Genomic DNA, 14,390 nt, shown 5'->3' on the forward strand with positions numbered 1-14,390 from the left:
TTGCTGTTGTGACCTCTGTACAAGCATGGTGAGGAGACCATACATGTACTCTGTGTCCCACAGAAGCAAAAATGCACTGGGTGAATGGGTGCCTTTCTTGCACCTACAGCTTGAATGATTAGATAGTCATGAGAGGATCTGGAAGGGTCCACATAAGCTTCCCAAGAGCAAAAGAGGTGATCTTTTGCATGAATGGAAGGGCCGCATCATGAAGTTCAAGCTTGGGAAGAAAGGATGGCATGCAAAGGTGCAACACATCTACATGGGGAAGGACATGCGCCTTTCTCCATCAAGCAATCTATCGACAATACCATCACATTGAAAGTTGGCATTTTGTGTAAGATTTCAAAGTGTAATGAGTCAGTTTGAAATTGTATTTTGAAATAGCACCAGTGTAATGAGTCAGTTTGAAATAGCACTTGTGCATAGCAAATGTATTTCCTTTAGACTTTGAGGAGTGGGAACCAGTCGAGTGCTTCTTAGGTAAGTTTACTGCCATTCATGAGGATTTAGGAAGGCAAATGCGTGCTGGAGAGAAGTCCTCTACTTTGAAATAGAGAGATATCTATTGGTATAATGCCAAGCACATTACTCCAAGGACGGCATTAGGCTATGGCCATCTTTAATGCATTGCAACACCACAACTTGAAGACATGGATTGCAGCATGGTGGACACAAGAACAATGCAATCATACAAGGAGAAGATTGCGAAGGATGTGGGCATGGCAATGAAGTTTACATTTGGCTCTAAATGGGTAAGGTTCTCTTTGTTTATGCCTCTGCACATTTTTGCTTCTTATTTTCAGAATATCCAGATGCACAGAACAAAAACCATGTGGTCATGCAAGTGCCTACATGAGAATGCCCTTGAGGAATTGCTTGGGGTGAATTGGGGAAGCAGGTTAGGGGAACAAAAGGGTGATCTGTTTCAATGCCATGTATGCTCCTGGATTCATCTAGGTATATGTAAGGAAAATGCGGTTGTCAAGTACCACATCTCTCGCCAAATGTTATATTTTGCTTTCCAATATAAGTGCTAGAAGAAAATAGGTGGCAATTGGCTCCCCCTTGACTCTAACAATGACGATGATAATACAAGGGTAAGTTTATGGATTGGTCCTCATTTAGGAGATGTCAAGAGTGTGAAAGTCACGTCACAGTGGACTCCTCTCAGGGACGTGCGGGAACAACTATTGGTCATGGAGGATGGCATGTCTGAGTCCTTTCACTTTACCTTAAATGGTGAAAATTTAGGAAAGCATGTAGAGAGCACATGCATAGTGCCACTTTTATCCCTCCTGCAATATTGAAGATTGTAAACAATGTGGGGTGGAACAATTGTGGATTTTGACATTTTCCAATTAATAGTGGTGCAATTAATTTTGATGTTTTGAATGGTTTTGTTTCATGTCAATGTCAAATTTTGCCCAAAAAAAGAGAGGGGGAGTTATTTCTAGTCTTTGATAAGAGCATAGATGTCCTAGGCACCTACTTAAGAGCCCAAGATGATTTTAAAGACCTCATCAAGTACATGCAAGACCACATCGCGAGCTTTGCATATCAACTTGATGAGTCTACAAAAAGATGAGTCCCAATTGATTATTTGAAGTACTTATTCAATCAAGAACCCAGGTTCGTGAAGTGTTTAGATCGCGAGCCTAGCTCACACCCCTAGGGTTTAGGGAGGTGGACACTGATGACCTCCTAGCATGTGGAGTCATCGAAAACATAGGAAATAGGTTCCTATCTTGGGAAATGGCCTTTATTTTCCTTCTCCAGGAGGGACAAATGGAAGAGGATGCCTTGACCTCAAGCCCTGCCCTTGCCCTTGCCCTTTTGGATCCTCTTATTTCTATAGATGAGCCCAACATCTACAATGAAGAGCCCATAGATGAAGCTGAGGAGCGGGAAGCTGCATTGGCCCTGGAAGTGCTCCAGTGACTTCTTGAACCCCATTCTACTTCTCAAATTTCATCCACCCTCAGGCACCATCTCTGTTGATTCCACAAAACTGATATGATTTCTTGCTCCCCTTCTTGTCGATGGAGAACAATACCTCTTTCTCCATGGCATCGAGGTTATGTTTGGTCTCTGAGAGGATGAAGATCTTGGTGTCTTGTGTGGATACGAGGTGGACACAACTATGGAAGAACCTGGGTTTTTGGGAGCAAATGATTTAATAGAAGAGGTTCTTTCTTTAACACTGGCAAAAATCAAAGATACAGAGACATCAATCTACTTTGACCTACTTGATGTTCCAGAAGAAGCCTCCACATCTCACTCCAGATAGCAGGAGGCCTCTGGATCCATCCTTATTGACAAAGAGGAAGGGATTGAGCATGATGACTCCATAGTGGTAAGAAACTATGAGCTTTGAATTTCTTCTCTCTTGGTATAATTTTGCTTTAACAGAATTCTAATGTAATGTTGGACTGTTGCAGGAGGCATTTGAGGTCGACCTATTCTCATCTCGGCAATGCCTTGTTCGTAGTAGCTTCGACCGAGATCACTCATTGGCACATTACTTGGCCAAGCAAAAGGGCACTTTGTGGTTATCCACAAAAAGTTTTCTCCACATGGCACTGATGACCTCCTGAAGTGCAAGGCCTTGTCATGAGTGATTAGTCATGTTGACATCAATCGCAATGCTGACAAGGTCATTTTGGTGAACCGCATGGCTGCCCTCAATGCATTTGGAACCAATTTTCAAGGTATGGCATTGATGGTAGCAGCCATGTCCCTGGCTAGTAATGACAATAGTGTTGACTCTCTATCGACTAGGTTTAGAGCTAGGAGTGTATTTGGGAATTCAAAGCCTGATGTTCTCAGTGTTTTAGAGAAGAAAGAAAGGCTCTGAAGCCTTATTGTATATAACTTTTATTTTATATGAATATAGATATACTTTTTATACAGTGCCCCATTTTGTATTCTTTTACAAAATTTATTTTATACTGTCATTGTATTTTGTAACTTTAATTGTTGTTGGCATTAATATTTTCATTCACTATTCTGTTCAAAAGCATGTTATCAGATACATTTTTGTGCTATAATGGTCATTTCTGAGCAATCCAATAAGAATCTCATCATGGCGCAGAAGGCAAATGTGTTCGGCATCATGCAGGGCCAAGTCAAATAGGCCTCATACGCACCATAGTAGGTTTAGGCATTTGTGAGCTCCATGCATGATGCCGAAGACATTTGCCTTGTGTGCCATGCTTGGTCAAATAGGCCTCATACACGCCATAGCAGATTTTGGCATTTTTGAGCTCCCTGCACGATGCCGAACACATTCGCCTTTTGCGCCACGATAACAAAACATCATTTGACCACTCAAATTCACACTGAACTTGCATAAACTGATGGAAAGCATCACGTAACATGTATAATAATATGGAAACAATAATAGAACATTAAAAATATACTTTATTCATTAGCCTCAAAGGGCAGAGACTTACAAAATGATTCAGGTTACACCAAATGAACCTAAACAACATCTAGGGCCTAAGGGAGGGATAAGAGCGAATGCGCTTGGCAAGTGCAAGGTCCTTGTCCATCACTATTACTCTTTTGGCATGGATAGCACATAAGTTCACATCCTTAAAAAGACCTACTGTCATCTGCTCTGTTGCCTCCTGAATTGCTCCCATAGTGCTTGAAGTGAAATGCACATCATCCTTGTAATGCTGTGCTATTTCACATACAACATGTTGGAAGGGAATGAGATTGTCCACAGTGGTTTGGAACTTCAAGATCTCTTGAAGTGCCTAATTTTTTGTGCCTCTTAATTTTTGGGGGGCCCTGCACTGGCCTTTGGAGATGGCCCCATGGCCGCTTGCCCGATTTAAACTTCTTTTGCCTCTCCTTCCTTGCAACTGCCTCTTCAGACTCCTCTTCTTGTGTCTGGTGGGTCCTTTGAGGTGACTTGTCGTGCCTAGGGGTCTTCTTTGTCCTTGGTCCCTGTTCCTTTTGATGAGGCTATGAGATAGCAGCAGGCTGAGGCTCTTGCTCAGCTCATACTAGAGGCTCCTCATATGTGACAATATCGAGGCATAGAGGGTTGATGGTGCTCTTCCGTGCGGTCTACTTGGTTGGAGGATTGGGGCCAAGGTTCATTATATCTGTGAGCCCGCCAAATACTTCCTCTTGTTGTGGCCCCTTTAATCTCTCCATCTCCTCTCTTTGCCTTTCTTGCTCCCCTTATTGGTCTAGATGCTCCATGCCCAGACCCCACGGAGGAGGGAGGGCCAGTTGATCACGATGGATTGGACTATTTTGTCCCTTTTGGGAGACCTCTCTACTTCCACGGTTAGTTGTGTGGAAGGACTAAGAGGACCCCTGATCATGCTTGGATCCTTCATTGTGCTGGGATTCCTCATGGTGCTGAGATCCTTGGGATCCCCCATGAGAATCGGAGGGTGGGAACTTGCATTGCTGGGACTCCTGATGATGAGAACCATCTTCAGATCCCTGTTGATCATTGCCCTCTTGGCCACTGGGGATTGTAGTGTGTTTGGAGGCCATGGAGTTATGAGGAGGAGAGTGGGTAGCATCTAAATGTCATCCAGTGGGTCTAGTAGTTTGTTTAACTCATGTGATAGAAATGAGGGATTTTAGGGTTTTGAAGTGCTTTATATAGTCTTTTTTAAAGTACTTTAGGGTTTTTCTTTTAAATTAGGGTTTTTAAAGTGCACCCCCTGCCCCCCGGGTCTTTGGTCACCAGTTCAGTAATACTTAATCTTCACCACCCTCCCTCCCAACCCACTCATTCCTCCGCCCTGCCATGTCGCACATGCAATTCTGCAATTTCCAAACAAATTTTTGAATTTTGGAATCTATAATTGACTTAAAATAGTGTTAACTTTATTCATCAAACATTTTACATTTGGGGTTCTCTTAGGACCCAACGCCTCCCCTGTCTGACTCTATGTTGCAACCAAAGCGCAACCCCTTGGCTCCCTATTGAGGACTTCCAAGCAGCACATCTCCTTGTCTTCTTGACATGTTGAACCGCTTTTGCGAGACTTGAGACCTCTACCTTATCGCGCTTGAGAGCCTTGGCCTCTAGATATTTATAAAACCAATTGAACATTTTGTGTAGTGCATTGCTTCATGGGATACCAACCCCATGCCTTGTATTCTTGAAGTATGCTGCCTTTAGCAGGAAGATTTTGTGTCTTTCCCGATTGTTTCTTGTCGTGCTTAAGCTTCACATTGCCTCTGTAAAGTCCCATTAGTGAGAGTAGTTCTTTAGCTTTTGCAATGCATTGTGTAGATACTTGATGTGGCCTCAAATTCCAAGCAAAAACTAGATGGAGATAGAGTAACTTATCAAAAGTATACGCAGTTCAACATGCAAAGTACACACATGTACCTGCTCCAATGAAATTGGTAGAATGGGGTCCCACTTAGGATCCTTTTTGTGATGATCAGGGGCTGCACTTTGGTTGCAAGAAAGGATGCCATTTTCCCACTGTAGGCTTCCCTTTTGCATCTTCTGAGAGTGGGTGCAATACAAGCATGTCCATTTTGCAGCTACACCTATATCACAACCATACAAGCACTTGAGGGTCTTCAAATCACTAGCTAGATGCCATTAAAATTGAAACGTTCCATGCCCATCCACCATTAATGTTTGCCTTGCCTCTTGTCTTCGAATAATCGACGGGATGCGGGTTCTCTCCAAAACCCACTTCAATGTCTCATGGCAGTCCTTTGGGGTCTCAAAGGCTGCAAGCCACCATATGTCCTTTTCAGATTGGACTGAGAAGCCCTACTCAACTTCCTCATCCCCTTGAGAAAAATGCAAGGCATCATTCATAATACAAATGCTCACCCTCTCTAGCTAATGTGAAGTTGAGCATAGATGCAGGTGAGCTTCTGGAAGACCCTACTATGTACAGACGCATGGTAGGAAGTTTGATATGTATGACTATTACCAAGCCAGATTTGAGCCATGCTGTTGGGTTGGTAAGTCAGTTTATGCAGGCTCCAAGGAAACCGTATTTGGATGCAGCTAGATGCATATTGAGGTATGTGAAGTCCACATTGCAGTATGGACTATTTTATGAGATTGGGGTTCAGATACAGTTGCATGGATACACTGATGCTGATTGGGCTAGTAGTATTTCTAATAGATGATCTACCAGTGGATATGTGTTCTCTTTTGGGAGTGTTGCAGTCACTTGGAGCAGCAAGAAACAGCCTATAGTTGCCTTGTCGAGCACAAAAGGCTGAGTACAAGGGTGCAGCAATGGCTGCATGTGAGGTAGCTTGGTTGCGTAAGCTACTTTATGATATGCATCAGTCTACAAATGGGCCAGTTGTCATTTATTATGACAACATGAGCAGTATACACTTGGCAAATAACCCAGACTATCATGCTAGAACAAAGCACATTGAGGTGCATTATAAACACACACACGTCCATAGTATACAGACACATGCATACTTCCCTAACTATGAATTATTCTTTTATGTACCCCCGTGAAATTTTCCCTTTACACTTTCTTTTTAACCACCCCACATACCAAGCCCACTAATCATCCCATACCTCCTCTAATCCCTTCTTAACCCATGCAATCATTTGCTCCTTACTCCACTTGTGACTTAAACTTCACTTAAGAATCCATATGGTTGTCTATATTCCTAGGTAAGCAGGGGAAACCATGCATTGCATGTCTACCCAAATGTAACTATGATGTTCTAACACCTAGTTTGTGTAAGGAAATAATACAACGTCTGTGCTCAATAGATAACAGGATCTCGTATGCAAGAGAGAAAAGCAGATAGTATGGAGAATAAAAAATTTGATTACTGTAAAACTAATACAATAGATGGCGCTGCCTCCCAGTCGTGCACTCCTGTGTGAAGCTTCGATAGTGTGCTGGAAACAGTAGAGGACGGAGGCTAGATGCTAAGGAATCAGGGTTGCTGTAGCTAGTGATGATGATGGGCTTCACGGGCTTGCTCTTATATAGCCACCAGTCGTAGTCGGTTAGACCCAATTGGGAGACCGACCCAATCGGCACAAAATGGCCAACTAGAGGTCGGTCCTGAAATAGGCCACCGACCACACGTTAGAACCGTGGCACAGAATAGAGGAACTATCCTATGGTCTCTATTCAGCCTAGAGCCATTCGGGATCATCTGGGGCTCCCAATGGGCCTCGCAACCCGAGAGTGGGCTGCCCAAGAGTGGGCTGCCCCAGAAAATGCTCCATCTACCCTCAGTGCAGTCAGTCATGGGATGCCTTCCCACACTTGCATGTAGCCTAGTTGGTAGTGTGCTAACTCTATCTGAAGCTGTCCAGGCATCAGGCCACACATGGCCCCCATCTGGAGTCCAAACCAGGACCTACCGGATAACCGAGCCACTCAAATGCCTTCTCCTCATATGGGGGGCTTACAAGTAGAGTTAGCTGGTTCCCGTAGTTACACGAGAGTGCAGCATTGATATCTAACACCCCCCCTCGATGTCCACCCGCAAGTGAACTTACTTTTTCGGCCCAATGCCAAGTCGATGAAGATGCCTCTCCAGCAAGTCTCTTCCAAGAGCCTTCGTGAAGATGTCCGCAGCATTCTCTGTAGTTGGACAGTACACTAAGTCGACCTCTCCATCCATGATGAGCTCGCGTACAAACTGATATTGAATCTCAATGTGTTTTGTGTGAGCATGGAACACAGGTTTCTTTGCAATTGCCATGCAACTCTGATTGTCACATGATAACTGCATAGGCTTGTTCTACACTGCACCCATGTCCCCTAAAATCCTTGTCAACCACACTACCTCACAAGAGGCAAAACATGCTGATTTGTACTTAGCCTTGGTAGAAGAAAGAGCAACTATGGGTTGCTTCTTGCTGACCCATGATACAGCTCCAGATCTAAGTGAGAAACAGTAACTGTCACTGATCTCCTACTGTCCACGTCTCCTGCCCAATCTGAGTCACATAATCCGGTCAAGGTGTTGCCCTTGGTATAGGTGATGCCATAATTGATGTATTTTAGCACCCGCATCCCTGCCCTCCAATGGTTCTCCTGGGGCTTATTGGAAAACCTGCTTAGTGCACCAGTCACAGAACTGATGTCTGGCCGTGTGTTGCACAAGTAAATCAAACTGCCCACAAGACTTCTGTACTTCACTTCGCGTCCACCAGTGGTGATGAATCCTCGTTTGAGAGCTTCACATCAACCTCCATAGGAGTGCCAACTGTCTTGCACTCAGTATCTCTCCAGCATACTTCAGTTGTGAAATGAAGATCTATTTGGGCTCTTGCCAAACTTCAATCCCCAAACAGAAATGCATCAGTCCAAGGTCTGTCATTTCAAACTCTCTTCCTAGCAAATGCTTTGTCTGCGAGATCTTCTCTTCATGATTCCCTGTTATGACAAGGTCGTCCACATAAAGGACCACGATCATACACCTGCCTCCTTCTCTATAGATATACAAATTTGCATCAGATGGGCTCCTCCTCAACCCGTTTTGTAGAAAGTAGGCATCAATCCATTGGTACCACACTCGTGGGGTCTGTTTCAGCTCATAAAGTGCCTTGTTCAGTTTACAGACTTTACCTTCTGAACCGGGGATCACAAAACCTGGTGGTTATTCCACGTATACCTCCTCCTTGAGATCTCCATTGAGAAACGTAGATTTTACATCCATCTAAAACACAAGCCAACTTTCCTGTGCTGCTAAAGCCACAAAACACTACGAATTGTGGTTAGTCGAGCTATGGGAGCAAAAGTATCCTGATAATCAAAACCATGTACCTGTGCAAATCCTTTTACCATGAGTCGAGCCTTGTACTTATCCAACGTGCCATCAGACTTGTACTTGGTCTTGTACACCCACTTGGTGCTGATTACCTTGCGTTTTGGTGGTCGATCCACAAGGTCCCAAGTGTTGTTCTTCATTATGGAGCCATACTCTGATTGCATAGCCTCCATCCACCTATCATCACCCTGTGCCTCTTCAAGGCACTTGGGTTCTTCAGCATGGATCACCTCTGTGTTCTTCAGCACGGATCACCTCTGTCATCAAAGTGTAGTTGACCAAGTGTTCCTGCACCCTTCTTTGCTCCTCTAGTCTCTTGGACCGGTGGTGTTTGGATGGTTCCTCCTCAATGGTTGGAGGTTCTCTTCCGTCCAAAAGTTGCTTTACCCACTTCGGGAATGGCTGTTGCCATTGTGGTTCTATAGGCTCTTCTTCCTCTTCTTTATCTTGAATCCTCCTAAGCACCGTTGGGGGAGTTTGGTCTATTGTTGGTGGTTGTATTGGATGGATATCCTGGTCCTGGTTGTCTGGGAAGGAAGCATCCTCCTCCAATTAATGTGGCTCTTTTGGGAAGACCACATCGTGACTTACTATTACCTTCTTGGTAACAGGATTAAAGAGACGGTAACCCTTCGCCTCTTCACTATAGCCCAAGAAAATACACTTTTGACTCTTCAGTTCCCATTTGGTTCTGTTAGCATTAGGGACATGCACAAAACAGTTCACATCCAAAAACTCTGAAATGTGCAGCTGAAGGTTTCTTACCAGAAAAAGGCCTGCAGTGGAGTCATCCCATTCATAGCCTTCGTGTGGCTACGATTCAGAATGTAAACTGCCGTGTTAGATGCTTCAGCCTAGAAAGTCTTTGGCAAATCTTTCCTTTTCATCATACTCCTGCCCATTTCGCAGATGATGTGCATCTTGCGCTCTGCTACTCCATTTTGCTATGATGTATGTGGCGGGGGTTTCTGACTCTTGATCCCGTGACTTTTGCAGTAACTTTTGAATTCACTTGATGTGAACTCACCACCTCTGTGTGATGTCAACTTCTTCACCTTCCTCCCCATTTCTTTCTCGACCATTACATGCCATTCTTTGAACTTACTAAAAGCCTCATCTTTAGTCTTTAGGAAGTATATCCATATCCTTCTACTGTAGTCATCGATCAGCATCATGAAGTAGTAGGAACCACCCAAAGCTTCCGTCTCCATCTTTCTGCAGAGGTCCATGTGAATGAGATCTAGAGGAGCCTTTGCCCTATTGGCCTCTTTAGGAAAACGCTGCCGATGCTACTTGCCCATCATGCAAGCTTCACATACATCGAGAAGATCTGTAATTTCTGGTAGGTCTATAATCATTCCACTTTTATGCATCTCCTTTAAAGAAGTAAGGTTTAGATGACCATGTTAGATATCAATGCTCCACTCTCGTGTAATGACACGGGAACCAGCTAACTCTACTTGTAAGCCCCCCATATGAGGAGAAGGCATTTGGGTAGCTCGGTTATCCGGTAGGTCCTAGTTTGGACACCAGATGGGGGCCATGTGTGGCTTGATGGCTAGACAGAGTTGGCACACCGCCAACCAGGCTACATGCAAGTGCGGGAAGGAATCCCATGACTGACCGCACTGAGGGTAGACGGAGCTTTTCTCGGGGCAGCCCACTCTCGGGTTGCAAGGTCCGTTTGGAGCCCCAGATGATCTCGGATGGCTTTGGGCCGAATGGTCTGCGTAGGTCAGTTGCTTTATTTCGCGAACCGGTTCTATCATGTGGTCAGTGGCCTATTTCGAGACTGACCCCCAATCGGCCGTTTTGGGCAGAATGGGTTGGTCATCCAATTGGGTTTAACCGACTATGACTGGTGGCTATATAAGAGCAAGCCCGTGAAGCCCATTTCATCACTGGCTATAGCAACCCTGATTCCTTAACATCCAGCCTCCGTCCTCTACTGGTTCCAGCACGCCATCGAAGCTTCTCTCACAGGAGTGCATGGTTGAGAGGCAGCACCATCTATTGTATCAGTTTTATAGTAATCAAAATTTTGATTCTCCATACTATCTATTTTCTCTCTTACGTACGAGATCCTATTATCTGTTGAGCATAGACGTTGTATTGTTTTCTTACATGGTATCAGAGCCTGGACTCTAGCAAGAAGATTTAGTAGTGTGTTTCTGTTTGCGAGCAGATTGTGAGAGATGGCCCAGCCCGCAAGACTACGAATCCCACTGTTCGATGAAAGCGGAAACTTGGATGGCACTAACTATCCACTTTGGAAGTTCAAGATGAAGACCATCCTAAGCGCATACAATATTTGGGATACTGCTATTGGGGTGGACATGAAGCCGGTCCCGATACTGAATCTGGCCAATGTAGCACAACAGATAGTACCAACTACGGATGAGATTCTTGCATGGACAAGAAGAAATGCAGATGCGCTATGTTCTATTGTTTGTAGTGTAAGTGATTCCATCATGGCGTTAATTCAACATGTCACCCCTTAAATTCTTTGCATTTGTTGTGGCATTCCCTCTTAAAACCTTCTGGCCCCATAAAAGTCTATGGGTTCCACTTTAGACTCTCTTCTCCACTAATTCTACTACATCAAAACTCCTTCCCTTCCACTTTTTAAATTGCCTCATTATCCTTTCCCCCTTCCACTTTTTTAATTGGCTCATTATTCTGTCCTTCTTCAATTGTTATTTCGTCCATGCTGCTTGTTGATGGTGAGAGGTTGAATTCTTGAAGAGCATTCAGGGCCGAAGAAATCTCGCAAAAGTACGCAAGGGCTAGTCTTCGTCCAGATCTGAGGTGCATAAAAAAGTCCTATTTGTGACTTTCAGGTGGGTGCATATGACCACGAAGTCCGATTATGATATCAACCTTTGTGGACCCAAAAATGGTCTAAAATAAGTAAGCGGTAGGTCAAAATCAGTGCCTACATGAGGCAACTACTGAAGCCCAAAAATGATGGTTAAACACTTCAAAAAACTTCATTTACAATAGTCTTTACATGCATGAAATCTGGGTTCATCCGGGTGCAATTTGGTCTTTAAACGGCCATGATACGGGTTGCCAAAAAAGGAGTAAAAATTGTTAGGGGGTTAGAGATGAGTTAGTGTCGTAGGGACCGTCATGTTAAAAATGTGCCTAGAATTGTTCCATGTGAGTGGAAAAATGTGCTGGTGCAAACGGATTGTCAATCAAAGGTCACAGTGGAATCTTATTAACGAAATTGTGTGAAAAATGGGCCCACACGGGGGCGCAAATTCACGACTGTCATGGATGCCTAAATGGTGTGGGATTGGATGGAAAAAGTTCCCGTAGCTCAATGGTTCCTTTTGTGAATTTGTGGTTCAATCTGGGTCAATTCGGGTCCCAAATAAGCAAGTTATGGAGCCTCAAAGGTAGGGGCCCTTTGGTCTTTATGTCCAAGTGTGAATCGACTTTAAGTCTGATTGAGGGGGAGTAACTGACCCAGCTCAATTGACTTAACTGACCTAATCTAGTTACTATAACTAGATGTTGGCCAACTAACCTAACTAATGGTTAGCCACAATTAGTGCCTTTACTCTAACCTGGTCAACTAAGCTCAATTAGTTGAACTAACTTAGTTAGTATATTAACTTAATTGTAGTTACTACCTATGCTACACTAACCTAAGGTAAGTCAAACCTAACCACGGTTAAAACTAACCTAGCTAAGGTCAAATTAAGGTTAAGTTAGGGTTCCTTTTTTTTAATAAATAAAATAAATAATTTTTTTCAAACTGAGGGGGGGGGGTTGGCGGCGACGACGGCTGAGGTTTGGGGGGGGGTTGAAGATGGAGGGGGGGGTTGCGAATGGACGGGGGGAAGGGTGTTATGGAGGGCCTTAAGGCCCTTGGTCCATGGAGCTGGCTATTGGGTGCCAGGCAAAGCAACATCACCATTATCGCAGGCGACGGGTGGGCATTGCTACATGGGCGCTGCGGGCTGGCCGCCCATGTGAGGCCAAGGCCCTTAGGGCCTTGCCTTAGGAAAGGTTAGGGAGAGGGGGGAGGAGGTAGAGAGAGAGAGAGAGAGAGAGAGAGAGAGAGAGAGAGAGAGAGAGAGAGTAGGGGGGAAGAGAGAGAGAGAGAAGAGAGGGGGGGAAGAGGAGAGAGGAAGAGAGAGAGAGAGATAGATAGAGAGAGAGAGAGAGAGAGAGAGAGAGAGAGAGAGAGAGAGAGAGAGAGAGAGAGAGAGAGAGAAGTGGGGGGGGAAGAGAGAAGAGAGAGAGAGGAGGGAGGGGGTTTGGAGGGGGGGATGGAGGGGGGGGTGGGGGGTGGGGGTGGAGGGGGGGAAAAGGGGGAGTGGAGGGGGTAGGTGGAGGTGGAGGGGGAGGGGGAAGGTGGGGGGGTGGAGGTGGAGGGGGTGGAGGAGGAAAAGGGGAGACGAGGTGTAGAGAGAGGTAGAGAGATGATGGAGGTGGAGGGGGGGGAAAGGTGGGGGGTAGAGGTGGAGGGATTGGAGGAGGAAAAGGGGAGATGCGGTGTAGAGAGAGGTAGAGAGATGGTGGAGATGGGGGGTGGAGGTGGAGGTGGAGGGGGGGAGGAAATGGGGGGTGGAGGAGAAAAAGGGGAGATGGGGTGTAGAGAGAGGTAGAGAGATGGTGGAGTGGAGGGTGATGGAGATGGGCGGTGGAGGAGGTGGGGGATAGAGAGAGGTAGAGAGATGGCAGAGTGGAGGGGGTGGGGGATAGAGAGAGGTAGAGAGATGGTGGAGTGGAGGGTGATGGAGATGGGGGGTGGAGGAGATGGGGGTTGGTGGAGGAGATGGGACGTGGAGGGGGGGGGGAGAAGGGGAGACGGGGTGTAGAGAGAGGTAGAGAGATGGTGGAGGGGAAAAAAGATGGTTACCTTGAGTGGGGGAGATGGGGGATGGACAAAAAAAGTGGAGGTGGTGGGGAGGAAGATGATGGGAGGTGGAGATGGAGATGGAAGGGGGGGGTGATGGACAAAGTGGTGGTGGAGGGGGGGTTGACGGAAAAATTGGTGGTGGTGGTGGTGGAAATGGTGGACGGAAATTGGAGGACGGAAAATATAGATAGACGAAAAATATGAAGGCTTAACGGAATTTGGAGAAGGAAGTGGCTAGCAAAAGTGTGGGTAAAGAAATGAGGGGGGTTGGTGTTGCTTTTATAGGATGTGGGGGGATTAAGGGTTAATTTTGGGTGTTTAGTGTATTAATGTGATTTTGTAAGTCAACATTATCCTTTTGCATCATTTGGAAGCATTTTTTCACTCCTTTGCCTTGAGGGACATATCTTGAATGGTTTTTCGAAGGGGGTTCTTTTTCACACATCCAAGCACGTGCTTCGCTTTCGCTTCAGGCGCTAACCTCCTTGGTAGCAGTGCTAAATGTTGTCACTATTTTACCCATGTGTAGGTTCTGAGGGTGTTGGTCACCTACAGTGGTGTTGTTGCTCATTGTAGCATAGGTGCTCACAAGTGTAGCATAGGTCCTCGGGTCATGTTCTAGTGAGAGGTGTAGGCTAAAGCGTGGAAAGTAGATCTCATGCACGCATGAATGAGAAAGAGGGATTGACTATAACGATTGATGGAGGCTTTCGCCTCCAAGGGAGTTCAAGCGTTTAGAAGG

This window comes from Dipteris shenzhenensis, chromosome 33 (genome assembly GCF_047967505.1).
Source record: "Dipteris shenzhenensis isolate YYH24624 ecotype China chromosome 33, Dip_SZ_1.0, whole genome shotgun sequence".
NCBI classification, from domain to species: Eukaryota; Viridiplantae; Streptophyta; class Polypodiopsida; order Gleicheniales; family Dipteridaceae; genus Dipteris; species Dipteris shenzhenensis.